General features: G+C 39.0%; 1 protein-coding gene across 4 annotated transcripts in view; it reads left to right on the top strand.

The window, feature by feature from the left end:
- The window catches only part of NTNG1 (netrin G1), a 209,142-nt gene that overhangs the window by 85,149 nt on the left and 107,328 nt on the right, over positions 1-16,665 (top strand). The gene's annotated exons all lie outside the window — the stretch shown is intronic.

The raw sequence follows: 16,665 nt of genomic DNA, 5'->3' as shown, positions 1-16,665 counted from the left end.
GAGGGTGAAATTCATCCCAGTTTAACAACAAGGAGTCCGGTGGCACCCTAAAGACTAACAGATCTTTTGCTTTTGTGGATACAGAGTAACACGGCTACCTCCTGATATTTGATCCCAGTTTAAGGGACACTCCACAGGGCTCTCCAGGCCAGGATAGCTTTATGCCTTTATGGCCTAAAACCACTGAAATCACTGGGCTTTAATTCAGGCCCTTACTGTAAGGTGTAATTGGTCTGAAGGGCCTTGGATGAGACCTCTGCAGTGGGGTGAATTTCACCCTTTCTGCAGGATATAGTTCTGTTTGAAAGAATGAACGCCATGCAGGTTAGTGTTCCGTACAGATGCTTTAGACTGTTCTAGAATGGAGTGAAGATTAAGTGTAAAAAATAAACCAATGCTTTGAATAATACAAGACTAATTTGGATAGGAACATAGGCATTGCCACATTGCTTTAGACCAAGGGTTCTCCAACTGTGGGTCAGGACCCCAAAGTGGGCCACAACCCCATTTTAATGGGGTTGCCAAGGCTGGTGTTAGACTTGCTGGGGTCCAGGGCCCAAGCCCAAGCCCGACTGTCCAAGGCTAAGGTTATATGCCCTCCACTCAGAACAGAAGCTCTTGGGCTTCAGCTTTGGCCCCTCCCCCACCCACCTGGGGTGGCAGGGCTTGGGCTTTGGTCCTCTTCCACACACACACACCCCCCCTCACCCCCCGGGATGGGTCATATAGTAATTTTTGTTGTCAGAAGGGGGTCATGGTGCAATGAAGTTTGAGAACTGCTGCTTTAGACAGGTGACCATCCTGTGTCCAGCAATGGCTAGTACCAAGTATAAATGTCTCATAATAGACATTTGTACAAAAAGTGCCTATGCAGAAAGTGTCTTCCTAATACCAGGAAGTTAGAGGTTAGTTTATTATCTGAAGCATGAGGACTGATATCCTCTGAAAACGTTAATCACTGCTACAGTACTGTAGTTGTTAGAGATGCTTTTTTTCCCCCATGACTGTCTAAACCTTTTTTTTTTAATCCCACTAAGTTCTTGACCTTATTATATTTTGTGGTAGCGAGTTTCACAGTTTTATTTCCCATTGTATAAAAAAAGTATTTCTTTTTAGCAATTTTGTGTGTGTTATCTTTAAATATGTTAGGTGTCCCCTTGTATTATCAGATGAGATAAACTGGACCTTTTCCATATATTTTATTATTTTACTTACCTCTTTTATGCACCTTGTGCCTCTTATCCATATCCTCTTTAAACTGAAGAGTCCAAAATGTCTTTTTTAAACAACTTTATTTTCAGAGTTTATTGAGGACTGATGTAATATCAATAATCTTTGATTGCATACAAACAAAAATCCACTTAACTTACTGGAAGGATAAAGAATATCATGTACATTCTGTAGTAAGCAAAAGATAATTGACATTAATGCAGTAGACAAGGAGATTATATAGCACTCTATTGACTGTGTTTGTTGCTGCTGTTTAGTGGATTACTTAAGTGGGTATTTTTAGTCTCTTTTATATGGAAGACATTGCATGTCTCTAAGCATTTTCATACATGCAAGGAAATCAATTGTATATGTTGCCAAAAATTCCTGGCAGAATTAAATGAATACAATTTAGTATCAATTTTTACTTATATTTTTAATATTCAGCTAAAATATATAAGGCAGAAAATGTGTGCTATTTACATGGCTCTGGATTTATCAGTGCATTTTCTCAATGAAAATATAATTTTAATGAGCAAGAACTGTGCAAATCTAAATGAGTTTCATTGCACAGTTGATTTGCTACAATTACAATTATTTGTGCCCCATGTGAAATACATAGATAAAAGATGACTAATTAAAAATACAAAAATATTGTATCATTGGATCATTGCTTTTCCATTAACAATTTTAATGTAATACATATATGTAATATTGGTCATGAATCTTGTAATAAGCTTAGTGGAACATGGTAAGCTTGTAATAGTGGTTTGGATATCTACTATAGTAATCAGAATTACAGCATATAGTTTAGTTCTCCTGTATCCTTTCTTCTGTCATTTCCTCACTCTCAAGTAGACTAGATGTAGAGATGGACCAGAATAAAACCCGGGGTTAAAAACACACCATACTTTGAGAAGGTGCAGGTCCACATTGGAAAACCCCTGAACTTCAACAAGCAGTCTGTCTCATTGCATAAATAATCTGAAGGAGAAAGAGAGTGTTGTAAGGAAATCACAAACAGGAGCCTCCCAAGAGGGGGAGGGATAGCTCAGTGGTTTGAGCATTGGCTTGCAAAACCTAGGGTTGTGAGTTCAATCCTTGAGGGGGACATTTAGGGATTGGTCCTGCTTTGAGAAGGAGGTTGGACTAGGTGATCTTCTGAGGTCTCTTCCAACCCTAATAATCTATGATTCTTTAAAAACACAGCTAAAGGAAACAGTAATCCCATAGCAAATTGTCTATAAAAATTAAGTGTGACTGTACAGAGAATTTATCTGATGGTGTTGCTTGTTGGCTAAGCTACAGTAATCAGACACCAACTACCAGGGGTTATCTGCTATGTAATCCTATCCTAGTAGATTACATTTGTGTGAGGGCCTTCATCACTTTGTTGCTCATGAAAAAAACACCTCTTGCTGGGCTGTTTTCCCCCCAAAGTATGCTGATAAATAAATCAATAAATTAAAAAATTAGGGCTTGATGCATCCCCATGCACGTGTCAGGGTGCTCTCAGCACCCTGTGAACCTCTGGCCACTCCAAGAAAGAGCAGGCTTTAGTATAGGTTTGCCAACTTTGCTTGGATGTATTCCTGAAGGTTTCATCATGACATAATCTTTAATTAAAGATAAATTTTTAATTCCTGGAGACTCCAAGACAGTGGTGGGCAACCTGCGGCCCGCATGCGGGTAATCCGCTGGCGGGCCACAAGACAGTTTGTTTACATTGACCAGCTGCAGGTATGGCCACCCACAGCTCCCGGTGGCCACAGTTAGCTGTTCCTGGCCAATGGGAGCTGTGGGCTGGCTGCCATTTCCCACAGATCCCATTGGCCAGGAACAGCAAACCACGGGCTGCAGACGGTCAATGTAAACAAACAGTCTCGCGGCCCAGCAGCAGATTACCTTGAAGGGCCGCAGGTTGCCCACCACTGCTCCAGGACTATCTTGGAGGATTGGCAACCCTACTGTAGTACCACTGCCATCCTCCATCAGGGAAAGACAGCTTTAAACATCACCAGTGCTCTGCAGAAGTCCACTGACAGAGGCTGGCCTGAAGATTCTGTGAATCAGCAGTACTCCCAGTTGCCTTGTCTCTTACCTGACTGCTGGCCTCACTGGGCAACTCGGAACCCTGAGTTTTACTCCACTATGTATCCAATCCAGGTGGATTTTCCACTAATAGTACCTGGACCCAACAGGTTATTTGGGCCTTAAAGTTTAGCCATGATGTTTGATATTCTGGGCTTAGAAATTTTTCTGGATATTGAAGAGCTAGTCTGGGCTATCCCATAAGGATAACATGCAAAGAGAGGTTACCGAGTAACTTGACATGCCTTGGATGAGTGATGCTAATAGACTCTTTTTAATGCTGTAGCTTATGCTGTAACATTCATCTGTAGGTTGAGGATGGTTAAAATAACCAGTCATCTTAACAGCATATTTTTAAAGGAAGCTAAGTTTCTGTGTAAGTTGTTTCCTGTTTTAGGGATCAACATCTGTGAAAAGTATCTGTCTTAAAGCTGCCATATTAAATATGCAGCTTTTTAATACCTCACAATATATTCAAACTAGGAAATTTGCCCATTTAATATATAATTTGTTTTCTCATTCCATTGCATTTTGTTGTGAAATAAGCTTGATGTTTATTGTATTAGAGATGAAAACCTCTTGATAAACTCTTCAGTTTTTCTATTACCAATTGTTTATTCAGCTTTCATTGTGTGTTTGTTAAGATAATGAAAAAAGAGGAAACATGGCTGTTAGCAATTTCAGCAACCCCATTGCATGTACATTATTCAAGAAACCTAATAATCCTCACGAACTAATTCTGACTTATGGATGATCTGCTTCACTAAATCAGGGTGATTTTCTCTGGTGAATAATGGACAAGTGTAGTGTGCCAGTACCTTAATTAAAGAAAGCCTCTCTTAGTCTTGATCTCATTTTAATTTACAGGGTAATACTACAATAATATCACTAATGGAAGATACATTAAAGGGCATCAAGTAGCATTAACTGTATTAAATTATGGCACTTGTGTTAATTAACTGCTGAAGCAAGATGGTCCTAATGGCTAGAAAGGTCGACTAATGAATAAATAAAACCTGTGAGGATCGGAAAGTAAGAGAGGGTAGACATTTGCTCTGTTCATCTCTTTTTGAGCGGAAAGAATCAAAGGCTGGTCCATGAGACTAAACTCTAAATTTTTTCTTATTACACTGCTTGAAGAGGAGGATTTTATGGCTCTGAATATCTTTGATTAATTGAAAAGTTATGTCCTGACAGTCACTTGTGAGTGACAGTCACTTGTGCTTTCTGTAGGAAATGTTCATTAAGAGTCTAATTCCAAGTCTTTTAAGCCCAGGGAAAGGCGCCTATTGACTGAAAGGGGCTTTGGATCAGGATCCAGAAGGGTAACCATATTAATTATTAGAGTAAAGAATAAATAACTGTTCAGTTTTACTGTTATATTTTTAATGGTATGTATGTTATATGCTGTATATTGACTAAAGTTCAGGTTAATAATAGTGGGAAATTATTGCCCCCGTGGTTTGAAAAATGATTGGCAGGTTAAGGTGAAGGACACTTTTGCTCATTGGTGGTTACTTTTTCAATCTAAGAGCCAATACTTTCCTCTAAAAGCTAAAATATCCAGACTCTGTACAATATGTATTGTTACGCCCTTTGGAATTTATTTTTAGACTCTTCCTCTGCTTGAGGCTTCTGTATTTGAGCTCCAGGTTATCTGACCCTGTCTCAGCTCCAGTTTCAGCAGTAATATCAACCTCTGTCTTACATTACCTAAGTGAAAATTTTCCTTAGTTCTAACAATTTCTGTCCCTCTCATTGTCTGTGCTAAATGTAATGCAGCCAAGAGTCTGAATAAATTACTCTTGGGAAAGCATAGTTTCTGTTCTCTTTTGTTTCTTCAGTCAGTATGCCCCAAAAATCTGCTATGGCTCTAAAGTTCCCTCACTGTTTTGGAAGTGGGTGACAGGGCTTAAACAACCACTTGAAAAGAGCAGATTTTACTATCCATGGTCTGGGACGTGATGTGCAAATTGCAGTGGATGTTCACAAGAAACGGCTCAGGTCATAATGTTTGTATTTTCTGGCTTATGCATAAGTGCGCTATGCTTCAGAATTTGTCCTCTCCATTACGTTGTTGTAAATCTGGAAAACACTGTTTACTGTAATAGCATTACTCTGTATTTTACCCAAAAGCAGACTTTGGGCCCCACAGAACTTTAAAATTTTAGAAGTACTTTAGTTAAACAGGAAATTTTCTCATTAAGCTTCAATTCAAGCCTCAAACTCTCAAAATAAAAATATAACAGCAAGATTTTAAGAGAATTGAATGCTATTCTTTTTTGGAGTACTGTATGTATTTACTGCACTTGAGGATTTCTTGATTTGCAAAGAGAATATTTGTATGAGCAACTTGTTTTCCTTTGAGGTTTTCACAAATGATTGGAGTGAATATATCAAATAATTCCTGCAATTAAATTATGAACTTCATTAGAGGACAGGAAAAAACAGCTTATGTACTTAAGAGCTTTTCAGTTTATCCTTAACTCCCAAGTGCCAATAGAAAATGATTTTTGTATATCTACTGTAAAATATATTAAAAGGAGTCTTCATTTTCTGTAAACACTGAGGTTTTTTTAAGCAAAACATCATGAATTAAAGTAATTAAATGATTTCAGTATTCATTCACCCAGATAAACAGTCTTTCCAAAGGTACATCAATTTATTGTGTACTACCACTCATGTTCTCAAATAGTTTTTGTTCTCAACTTCCATGCTGGTATTTAAGTACTATCAGTTAACTCAAAGGTTAATCAGACAGGCCCCAGTCTTCCAATGACTGCAAAGGGAACCTATGAAACTGAGGATACAATTGGGTCCTTAATTTCTAGTGTATGGTTTAAGTGCAGATGTATTTAAAACTTCAATCTACACTAACCACCTTTGTTATTTGATCATCTTCTTTGGCCCGATTTTCTGAGGAGTCAAGAGTTTCCATAAAAACTACTGACCTCCCTCAGCTCCCTTTTGAGGGTGCTCAGCATCCTATAGGATCAATGTTTTTGTGAGAGGTGGAACCAGTCACTTTTGTTGTATAATTCTATTTGTCATTCAACGTTAAAGAGACATAGGGGAAAATCCTAATGAAATTAAATAGAAGTATCCCTACTCTGTACTTTGGAGTCGAATTCATGGTCCAAAACATTCAGAGGGCCTTTGTGAATAACTTCAGGGATTCCAACACAAATCATTTCAGGCAGGAACTTCGTTTTCTTCAAGCTTTTTATTTCAAAGAGTTTAGGCAAACACAAACAGTTAAATAACCTTACAAATCTATTGGCCCATGTGTCTGAAAGGTTAGTGTTCTTCAAAGTTGAGGTTATAGCTACAGTGGTGTAGTTTATTATTGTGTTAAAAGTTGAAAATCTTTCAACTATTTTACAGGTAGCAACAGCAGTGATATCTTCTGTACTGAAGCAAAACATAGTGTTTTTCATTCTCTTTGTCTTTTTCAGCACTTTAAATGCCATAATAACCAATTCTAAACTTAACACACTGATCCAGAAATAAAGGGACTGATTCTCTGTTCCATTAAGACCCCTTTAGACCATGCTAGTGGCACAGAGGGATCTTAAATGAGACAGGAATGGTCCCTGAAAACATACCCTGCACTGGTGTAAAGCTGCTGTCTTTTTTCAGCACTTTAAATGCCATACTAACCAATTCTAAACTTAACACACTGATCCAGAAATAAAGGGACTGATTCTCTGTTCCACTAAGACCCCTTTAGACCATGCTAGTGGCACAGAGGGATCTTAAATGGGACAGGAATGGTCCCTGAAAACATACCCTGCACTGGTGTAAAGCTGCCAGAGCAGCTCTTTAACTGCTCTGCTCCCAGGCTCTGTCATAGTTGGCTTGTAAAGGGTGTGCATTGTTGGGGTACAGTGCTCCAGCTATTCCCTGCTGCCCATGGCCCATAGGAGGCCATGAGAAACAGTGTAAGTTAGATGAGCCAAAGTCAACCTTGTCCCTCTATTCCCACCTTTTGTTCATACATGGAGCACAGGGACAGATTATCTGAGAATCTCAGTCATAGAGACCCACAATGAAAATCACACACAGTATTTGAATATGTGTGTTGTCATTATATCATCACCCCTTGAGGGAGGGGCTGTCTGATAATTAGCACCCTGGTTCTCTTCCCAGCTGCTAATCTGTGATCCCAGTCACCGCTGATAGTGTGCATGAAGTTATTTTATGCATTTCATTAGGGAAAGAATTACACATGCTCAGGAGTCAATTTTTCCAGATACCGATCAGTGCAGGAAGTGCATCAGTGGTTGAGCCCAGAATGTTCACTTGTTTTTCTTGACACAGATGATTATTATCTCTCTTTGTTAATCTCTTTGTTACTTGTAACACATGAGGTATCATTCTGCCACTGTGATTTATGGAAATATTTAAGGGACTTCAAAAAAATCAATCTAATGAAAAAAGTCTAATTTATCTGAGTTCATCTTTAATTGTAATCTATGTTGTTCAAATGGTTAAAAGAAAAAGTTACTCCAGTTGTTAATATTCTGGAAAAGTTAACTTTTCTTCATTTCCTGGTGCCACTTTTCTTCATCTGTTACTGTGCTGTGGTAAAATTAAGTATTGAAATAAGAGAGTATGATCTCAGTTAATCTCCATGTAAATCAGAGTTAACTGTACTGAAGTTGATGTACAGCCATAAAACTATCAGAATTATGCAGGAAATTTTTAGTCAAAATGTTATAAAAATAATCCAGATGGAGCAAGCTAATGCTGTTTCTATTTCAAGTAAACAAAAACAAAGCTTCTAACCTTCCTATACTTTATGATAGCCCAGATCCTAAGATGCTGTAAATTGGTGTCATTCCATTGATTTAAGTGGAGCTGTGCTGACTTACACTAGCTGAAGATATAATCATATAGGAGCGAATTAGAGTCATGCACTTCAGAAGGCAGTAAAATTAATCAAAAAGGGCCAAATTCTGTTTGCCTCACTCAGCAGAGTCATCACATTTGTGGCTCGTGGTAGCTCTTCCTAGCCGTCACTCCTTCTGTGTCCAGTCCAGGGATTTATGAGCCTGATCACTGCATCACCCAACAATAACGCAGTCAAAGGGAAACTTTGAGTCAGACTCTTAATTCAACACAGTTAGCCTGGTTCAGAGGCCTGAATGCAACAGAAGTGCCTCAGTAAGGCTTTCCTGATCTTGTTTAACTAGGCTGAATGAACAGGCTCAGTTTTCAGCACAAAGTTGATCCTGTTTTCATTAACTATAAATAATGTTAATAGAAAACGAGAGCTGAAGAGGTAAAAAGACCTCTGTCAGTGCTATGAATGTAGGTTAGATTCTGTTTTTTGCAAGTAGAGACATGCTAGGAGAATGGGGAAAGAGGGGCTACACTTCAGCCCGATTTCTTCCCCTGGTACTTCATTTAGATTTTTAGCAAACAAGAACGGTATATTGTAGAAATGTAAAACTCCCAATGGTGTTATCTGGATCTAGAAATATTGGCACACAGAAAATCACATAGGAATTGCATTACAGATGTATCTCATTGACTTATTTGCAGACATTTTTGTGACAAACCTTACCACTGCAACACAAACCTAAAACCAAGAACATTCAAACATGAGGCTGATAATCAATAATTACCATCATCATGCCTGCTGTAGGTAATCCAAAACATATGGTATATAGTTACGATATGTTTGAAATAATAATGGTCAACCTTCCAAAGTTTGCTTCTGTATCTGACTCCATCCTGACTGATGCTGATTCAGTTACCCACAGTTGACTGTTCCTTCTCTGCAAACTTCTAGTAAGACCTTGGTTCCCCTCTCAAAGTGTCCCACCTCCTCCCATCCACATCCCTAGATTCATTTCAGTCTTCCAAGAGGTATCCTGGACCATAGTCCCTCTCTGCTAGCCACCCCCACGCTACTCTCCAGCAGCCGCCCAGCCCATAACTTGAGCTCGGCTCTGAGATACCAGTGCGTACAAAGTACTTTGAGATCCTCTGAAGCAAGGTCCTATATAAAAGTAAACAGCGTTGTTATAACCTCCCCTCCCCACTCATCCCCCAAATTCGAGGCTTTTAATGGGAATGCTAGTACAGATGTAATCATAGTAGCACTATCGCAGTGAGAGAGGGATGTCATGGTTCAAATTTAATTGCTGTCAGTATTTCTGTTACACTGCACATTAAACCTGTAAACGATCAAAAAATTAAAATTTGGTTACAACAAGGATATGTACATTGAGAAATGTGTCTTCACACTCAACTAATTAGTTGCCACTGACTGTTTTTTCTTTGCTCAGTGACATGTGGTACATAAATCATTACAATATGTTAAATGCAAATGGTTGGTAATAGGGTAACCATCTGCTCCGTGCTGGAAAGTTTGCAGAAGGATGTAGTAAGCCTTAATTCTAATAATGATGCAAAACGCATGTACCCAAAATACCAAATATCTAAAAACAGCTGCCTGTGGTAATGCCAACATTACTAATACATCTCTTACCCTTTTCGTTTTCACGAGCAAACTATGTATTGTAAAAGGTAATTTTGTACTTCAGCTTGAACTTGACTTCAAGGCCAGCTCCTTTGTTACAGCAATCTGAACCACCATCTCTCAGAGCCTGATTTTTTCCTCAAGTTGCGTTGAGCGCTTTTAAACAGCCAATATATTATACAGTCTCCTCAGGACATCGTTTCTTCCACAAATATAATTGAACCTTCTTTCTCCTCTACCCCTGTTGCTTGGCCCTTTTCCACTGATGACATTATTTTGTAAGTGACAGATCATCAGTATGTTGCTGACTGATAATGTATTACACTAGACACAATCTAAGTGCACCTTCCATCTAATAATCTACCATACAGTATTAGTATTAAACAGCACCACTGCAAGAGAGGATTGATTATTTTAAGATAGGCATATATTATTGGAGGCTGTCACTTGCCTTCCTAATGAACACCTCTGGGGACACAAGTGACAAGGTAATGCATGTGGAAATTAGTAGTAGGACAAAAGTGAGAGACTCTACCTGCCTAGGCTAATGTTGCACCTTCAAGCTAAAGGCAAAGCTCCTTTATCCTTGCCTTTCCAATCATTTCCTGGTCAGGGTCACTATCATGATGCTTAAGTGCAAGCTGCCACATAAGTGATCCATTGCATTAATACCTTAGCAGGAGGATAGATCTGTTCAAATGATTAATACTGTACTCAAAGCATGGCCTTGACCATAAAAGAAGAAGCTCGGAAATTAATTCAATTCACATTGACGGAATAAAATCAGCAGGCACATGACTTCACTGAACTCAGATGCTAGCACTACTGCGCCTTTCTTGACCCTGGTTGTTGTTGGTTTCCATTTGGAAGGCCATGTGTGTGTTACAGTATTTGAGTTAAGATTGTGCTTCTAGGGAATCACCTGCAGAAGAAGAGGCTGCAGGAGAGCTCATTAGCCCAGCAGATTCTGTGTCCTTGGATGAATTGCACAGTACAAAGCTTGCTCCTCAGGATCCCCGAGAACCTGGAGCTTTGTGTAGGTGTGAAGTCCTGCAAAGCCATACAAGCTTTTTAAAAATAACTATATTTGCTAATAGGAGAGATTTTTGTACTAAACACGTGTTCCTTTGTTGGCTCACATGAAAAGAAAAGCTGTCTGAAGACTGCACGCATCTGGCAATTCCATGTTGACTCAAAACGAATACTTGTCGGTTTCAAAATGGGGTGGCTGCACTTTAAAGTTACACAGAAACATTCAGAGACAGAGCTCCTGCAATAAGTAGCACTTCAATACCTTAAAGGCATAATGCCACAGTCAGGAATTTGATAAGCTGGGGTATTGAATTGGATTCCAACAATGGTCACATGTCTCAGGAAGTTCTCATTTTAAACTGCAAGCAAGGGAAAAACCAGGCTTCCTACCCTTTTAATTGCATTAGTTTTATTGAACTGTAGCACTGCTTCAGTTTCTAGAACACTGTATATATATTTTAATGCAAGTTACCAGGGATAGATCAGCAGCAGGAATATTATTTCTGACTTCTATTTTTGATAATACTGATTTCATTTATTTCCCCGTCTAACTGTCTTGTGCATTAGGAATCTGTAGGCTTTCAGAAGTTAATACAGGCATATTAACCTCCTTGATCTAGTATTACTGCTTTAGTGTTTTCGCTTAGGCCAATCTAGAAAAGGCGGAGAGAACTCAAAATCAAACAAAAAGGAATTGCAGAGAGTTGGAATAATCCATCAACATGTATTGAGTCTTTTGTACAGCAGAGTGCATTAAAGTCCTTGCCTTTGAAAAGGCTTCGTTAGAGAGTCTGCTGGTGTTCACTGACACGTGCACCCTGGCAGTGTGGGCAATCAGATACTTTCCAACTATTGTTTTTGGGGTTACTTTTTAAACGTCTATCTGTTGTGGCTTTATTTCTGTAGCCTTGTCATGCTGTAATGGGTTCTAGATTCTCTCACTGTGTTTATGAAACTGGGGGCCAGTCCATCTCTCTTACTTAGCATCTGTGATGCCTAGACGCCCCCTCCAGACCGTAGCATGCCCCTGGAACACTCCTTCTAATAGGAGGAGACTGGAGCTAGACAGCATAGACAGCATAAACATCTTGGGATGCCCCTGTGCAACTGGAATGGCCAGTTTCCCTGTGAGGAGGACTCTTCCCCCTTTGCACCACAGGAAGAGAGCTCCAGGTCTGAGCTGGGGCCAGAGCTCTCTTCCTGGAACTATTTTTTAAAATGAATAGGTAGACAAGGGAGAGTATAAGAATGTCATTTAACTTCCAACATTCTACAAGTAAAAATCTTGTCCTGCATCTGACCCACCCCACACCGTGATTGTCAAAGCTGTGTTATTTTTCTCCCCTCTTTTGATTTTGCCTGATTGCTGTAGTGATGAATGGTGACTAGAGGAATATAGTAAAAGAGAAACAGCTGCATGGGATGGAGAGGCAAAAATAAGATGTACTTTCTATTCTAAAAGTGTTTTGTCTGAATGGAGGCACCTAAGGCTATTTAATAACCCTGTGAGGGGATGTGGAGCCATAAAGTGGAGAAATCCTCATCTAACCAATTCGAAGGTGGTTGTTATGGCAGTGTATTCCTCTTCCCTGAAAGAGAAGTGTTTATACTCAAGTAGTAAAGTCTTTCTCAGAGATTCTTTTTTCAATTAATCCCCCTATATAAACCACATTGGATGTCCTAGTTCTCTAAATTTATAAACATTTCACGCTCTAGATTTGGTCTCTTAAAATATTTGTCTTGGTGTTTCAGTTTTCCTCCTGTTCTTTCAATTTTTACAATCCTGGGATCCAGTAGTTTTGGAGATGGAATGGGTATTATCCATTAACTTCAGCAGCTACTGTTAGAGAATACCTTATACTTAAGCCGCTGTGGACTACGTTGTTGTTTTGTTTTTTGTTTGGTTGGTTTTTGGTTTTTTTGTTATTGCTGTATAAAACACTTTAGATTTTTATGCTCGAGATGGCTTTTCTAACTAGCCTGAATTACCACTAAAATGTCCATGGGTTTTCAGTTAACTTCTTGACCCCTCAAAAGTAGATCAGGTGTTCCAGGCCCTAAACCTAGTTTGGTATCAGGTGCAATGTGTTTGCTTTCCCCATGTTTGGCCATGACTGGGACTTGGCTGGGAGTTGGCTGAAGCATAATCTGGGTAAAACTGAGGTGCTGCTAGTGAGCTGGGAGAAGAGCTAGAACAGCTTCTGGAGCCTTGAAGTGGTTACAGGTTGTATATAGGTCATTAAGTACTTAGAGGCGTTTTTGTTTGTTATATGCTTGTATATGCTTGTGTTTTGTTATAGCAACATTTTGGGGACATCTCTTCCAGATTCCAGACCAGGTCCTTAGAACATCCAAAGAAGAGACTGTTCCCCAGTAGTCCATTCCAGGGTGTACATTGACACCAATGTATTCTTTTTTCAGTGCTGTGTGAATGAATATTCATGTAGTGTAAACCTGATCGCGAGTTAAATCCCAGTGCTTTGCATTAAGGAGCTTTCCAGTAGCCTGGGGCATAACACGTAGAAATATATATTTTCTTTATATATTTAAAAGCAAATGGATTTCGGAGATACAACAGATATACTTATAACACATCAAGAGGACAGAGGAAGAATGGCCCTAAGAGAAATAGGTGAGGCTTGAAGCTCAGAGACTTGAAGACAGCAGCCAAGGACACTTGTTGGCCCGACAAGCCCCTTGAGCAGGTGACAGTGTCACAGTGAGAGGCATGATGACTGTTTTGTCAAGAGTGTTATCACAGTTCTCTATCCAGAGTACGTTTGTTCCCTGGGGATCTGTGCATCTGCTATATATTGAAAATATTTCTTTTAAAACAAGCTCTTTATCTTTAGAGATACAGTAGAACCTCAGAGTTACAAACACCAAAGTTATGAACTGACCAGTCAACCACACACCTCATTTGGAACTAGAAGTATGCAATCAGGCAGCAGCAGAGACCCCCTTCCCGCCCTCCCCCCCCCAAAAAAAGAAGGCATATAGAGTACAGTGTTAAATGTAAACTACTAAAAAACTGAGGGGAAAGCAGCTTTTTTTTCTCCATAGTAAAGTTTCAAGGCTGTATTAAATCAATTTTCAGTTGTAGACTTTTGAAAGAACAACCATAACGTTTTGTTCAGAGTTATGAACATTTCAGAGTTATGGACAAGCTCTATTCCCGAGGTATTCGTAACTCTGAGTTTCTACTGTAGTTGGGCAGGTGAAAACACAGAGACAACCATGGGGTAAAATTGGCTTGAGGCTTTGACATAATGGGGCAAAAATAGACTAAAAGCCATGAGTATGCAGAGAAAGATGAAGAGACACAGTAAGAGTCTTCTGCTAACTGGTTGGCCAAACCATAGCACAGGGGTAGGCAACCTATGGCAAAGGTGCCGAAGGTGGCATACGAGCTGATTTTCAGTGGCACTCACACTGCCTGGGTCCTGGCCACTGGTCCAGGGAGCTCTGCATTTTAATTTAATTTTAAATGAAGCTTCTTAAACATTTTAAAAACCTTATTTACTTTACATACAACAATAATTTAGTTATATGTTATAGACTTCACTACAGAAAATTTGCTGTAAGCCTCCCCAGTCACCTCGTTTGCTCTCCATTATAAGGCAGATCTGTGACAGTCTTCAGGACAACATATCCTCTCTTCTTTTCTCGGGCTGCAGAGCTTAGCCCAAGAGTGCCTGCTTTGGGCTGCAGTCTCCTTAAATTTTGTCCCTGGCTGAAAGAATGCCATGACATAGGGACACAAGGTGGGTGAGGTAATATCTTTTACTGGACCAACTTCTGTGGATGAGAGAGACAAGCTTTTGAGTCTCACAGAACTCTTCTTCTTGTTTCTATGACCAAAAGAAGACCAGTAAAAGTTATTACCTCGCCCATTTTGTCCTTCTATTATCCTTGAACCGACACAGCTACAACTATGCTACATACGGCATAGGGAAGTGTTTATTTCCTCTTTGATTGTGCACAGCCTCAAGGCAGTGAGTTCAGTAACAGTGGGGGTAAATCAGTTATAGGGTTCATTTTATATTTATACCATGTATAATATTTTGAGTGGTTGGAGTTTTCAGCTTTTTTCCCCTTCAGGTTAGCTCAAATGTTCTTTGAGAACAGACACAGCCTTTACATTTTTCATTGGAGAGTATGATTGTGGGAAGCCTGAATGACATTTAAAAAGGGGAAAGAAGCTAAAGGATTTTAAAAGCTAAGTTAGGCAAGATGGAGATAGAAAGGTTTATTCCTTAATATAAACATATATACATTGTTTCTGTCAGCAGTATTTTACAATTTGTTTTCCCTTACGATTGGAATAAATTATTCATAACAGGCAATCTGTTCCTAAAATTTTCAGTTAGCTATAGTTATGCTGGTAGGGCAATACAAAATGAAGGGAGATATTGATTTGAAACTTTTAAATATAAATGAAGTTGTTTGATTCTTCTAGTAGTGGAATATTAAAGCAACTGGATCAGATTCAACCTCCCAGCATGTCTGTTTTCAGAGACAAGAAGAACATGCTTATAACACATTAGTGGACAGTGCAGTTCATTTCTAGTTGTATTCTGCTTCCAAACATTCTTTGATTTACTCATGACTTATTAAAAATGAAACATGACCATCACTGTAACGATATAATATATAACAAATGTATTTGTGGATTTTAAGACCAAAAGGGATCATTATAATCCTCTAGTCTCACCTCAGAACAGAGCCCTGAAACTTCAGCTCCAAATTATAGGCCTCTATCACTTGAGCTAAAGGAATAATAGCATCCCCATTTTGCAGAGAGGGTGCTGAAGCACAGAGACACTTGTATGATATTGCACAGGAAGTCTGTAGCAGAAGCAGGAATTCTGTAGCCACAAGACTCTGCTTCCTCAGATACAGAGACCACAGACCATCTATTAGCTATCATGTACAAAGCCAGATTTATCCATAGTGTAATGCCATTAAATTTGACCCATAACAACTTAGGCACCAATCCTGCTAACACTCAATATTTGTAACTTTACTCCATTTACTTCAACAGGATTATTCTGATGAGAAAGATTGCATATGGGCTTAAGTGTTTGTGGGTTCAAGGCTTCCATACCTTAATTTAGGGAGCAACAAAATTATGTCTAAAATTAAGCAATAATCACATACATTTTTGGAAAAAGAAACAAAATGGGCTTTAAGCTATGGGGACAAAACTGGTCATGGAAAAAGAGTAACTGAAAGAAGGATTGGTTCCCCAGATAACAGAAAAAGACACAGTGGAAGCCTCACTTCCTGGATGCTTTAAAAGTAGACCAAACAAATAACGTGAATGTGCTGTATTTCCGCAGTAGCAGGGCTAGGAAACAAAACAACCCAATAAGTCTTTTCTGTATCTAATGTCTATGATCCTAGGTTGATTTTAATGTACTGTGCGTATACAGCAAGTAAAACCATTTTGGTTTTGTCTAATTCTAAATTTGTCAGTGGCAAATAATTCTTATCACAGTTATTTCAGAAGGAATTATACTGTGAAAAGATGCTTCAGCGCTTTGGAGTTTACAAATTAAAAAATGCAGATGACTACTTTAGCATGATAGGCAGTCAGAAATGTTCTTTCATTTCTTTTTATGATTTTGTTTGTTTATTTATTTATTTGTTTTGATTTAAAAATAAAGAAGGTAAGGTACAAATATTCAAAAGTGCCTGGATTATCAGAGAAAAGAGCATCGAGCGCTCCTGTTAATTTTAAATAGGGTTAAAGGTTCTCAGCATTTCTGAAAACCAGGCCCAAGGTAACTCAAGGTAGGCACTTCCAATGAGAACCCACTTATGAAATTTATCTAAACCCT

This window comes from Gopherus flavomarginatus, chromosome 7, assembly GCF_025201925.1.
Source record: "Gopherus flavomarginatus isolate rGopFla2 chromosome 7, rGopFla2.mat.asm, whole genome shotgun sequence".
Taxonomy (NCBI): domain Eukaryota; kingdom Metazoa; phylum Chordata; order Testudines; family Testudinidae; genus Gopherus; species Gopherus flavomarginatus.
This window is presented reverse-complemented; position numbering and strand designations above follow the sequence as displayed.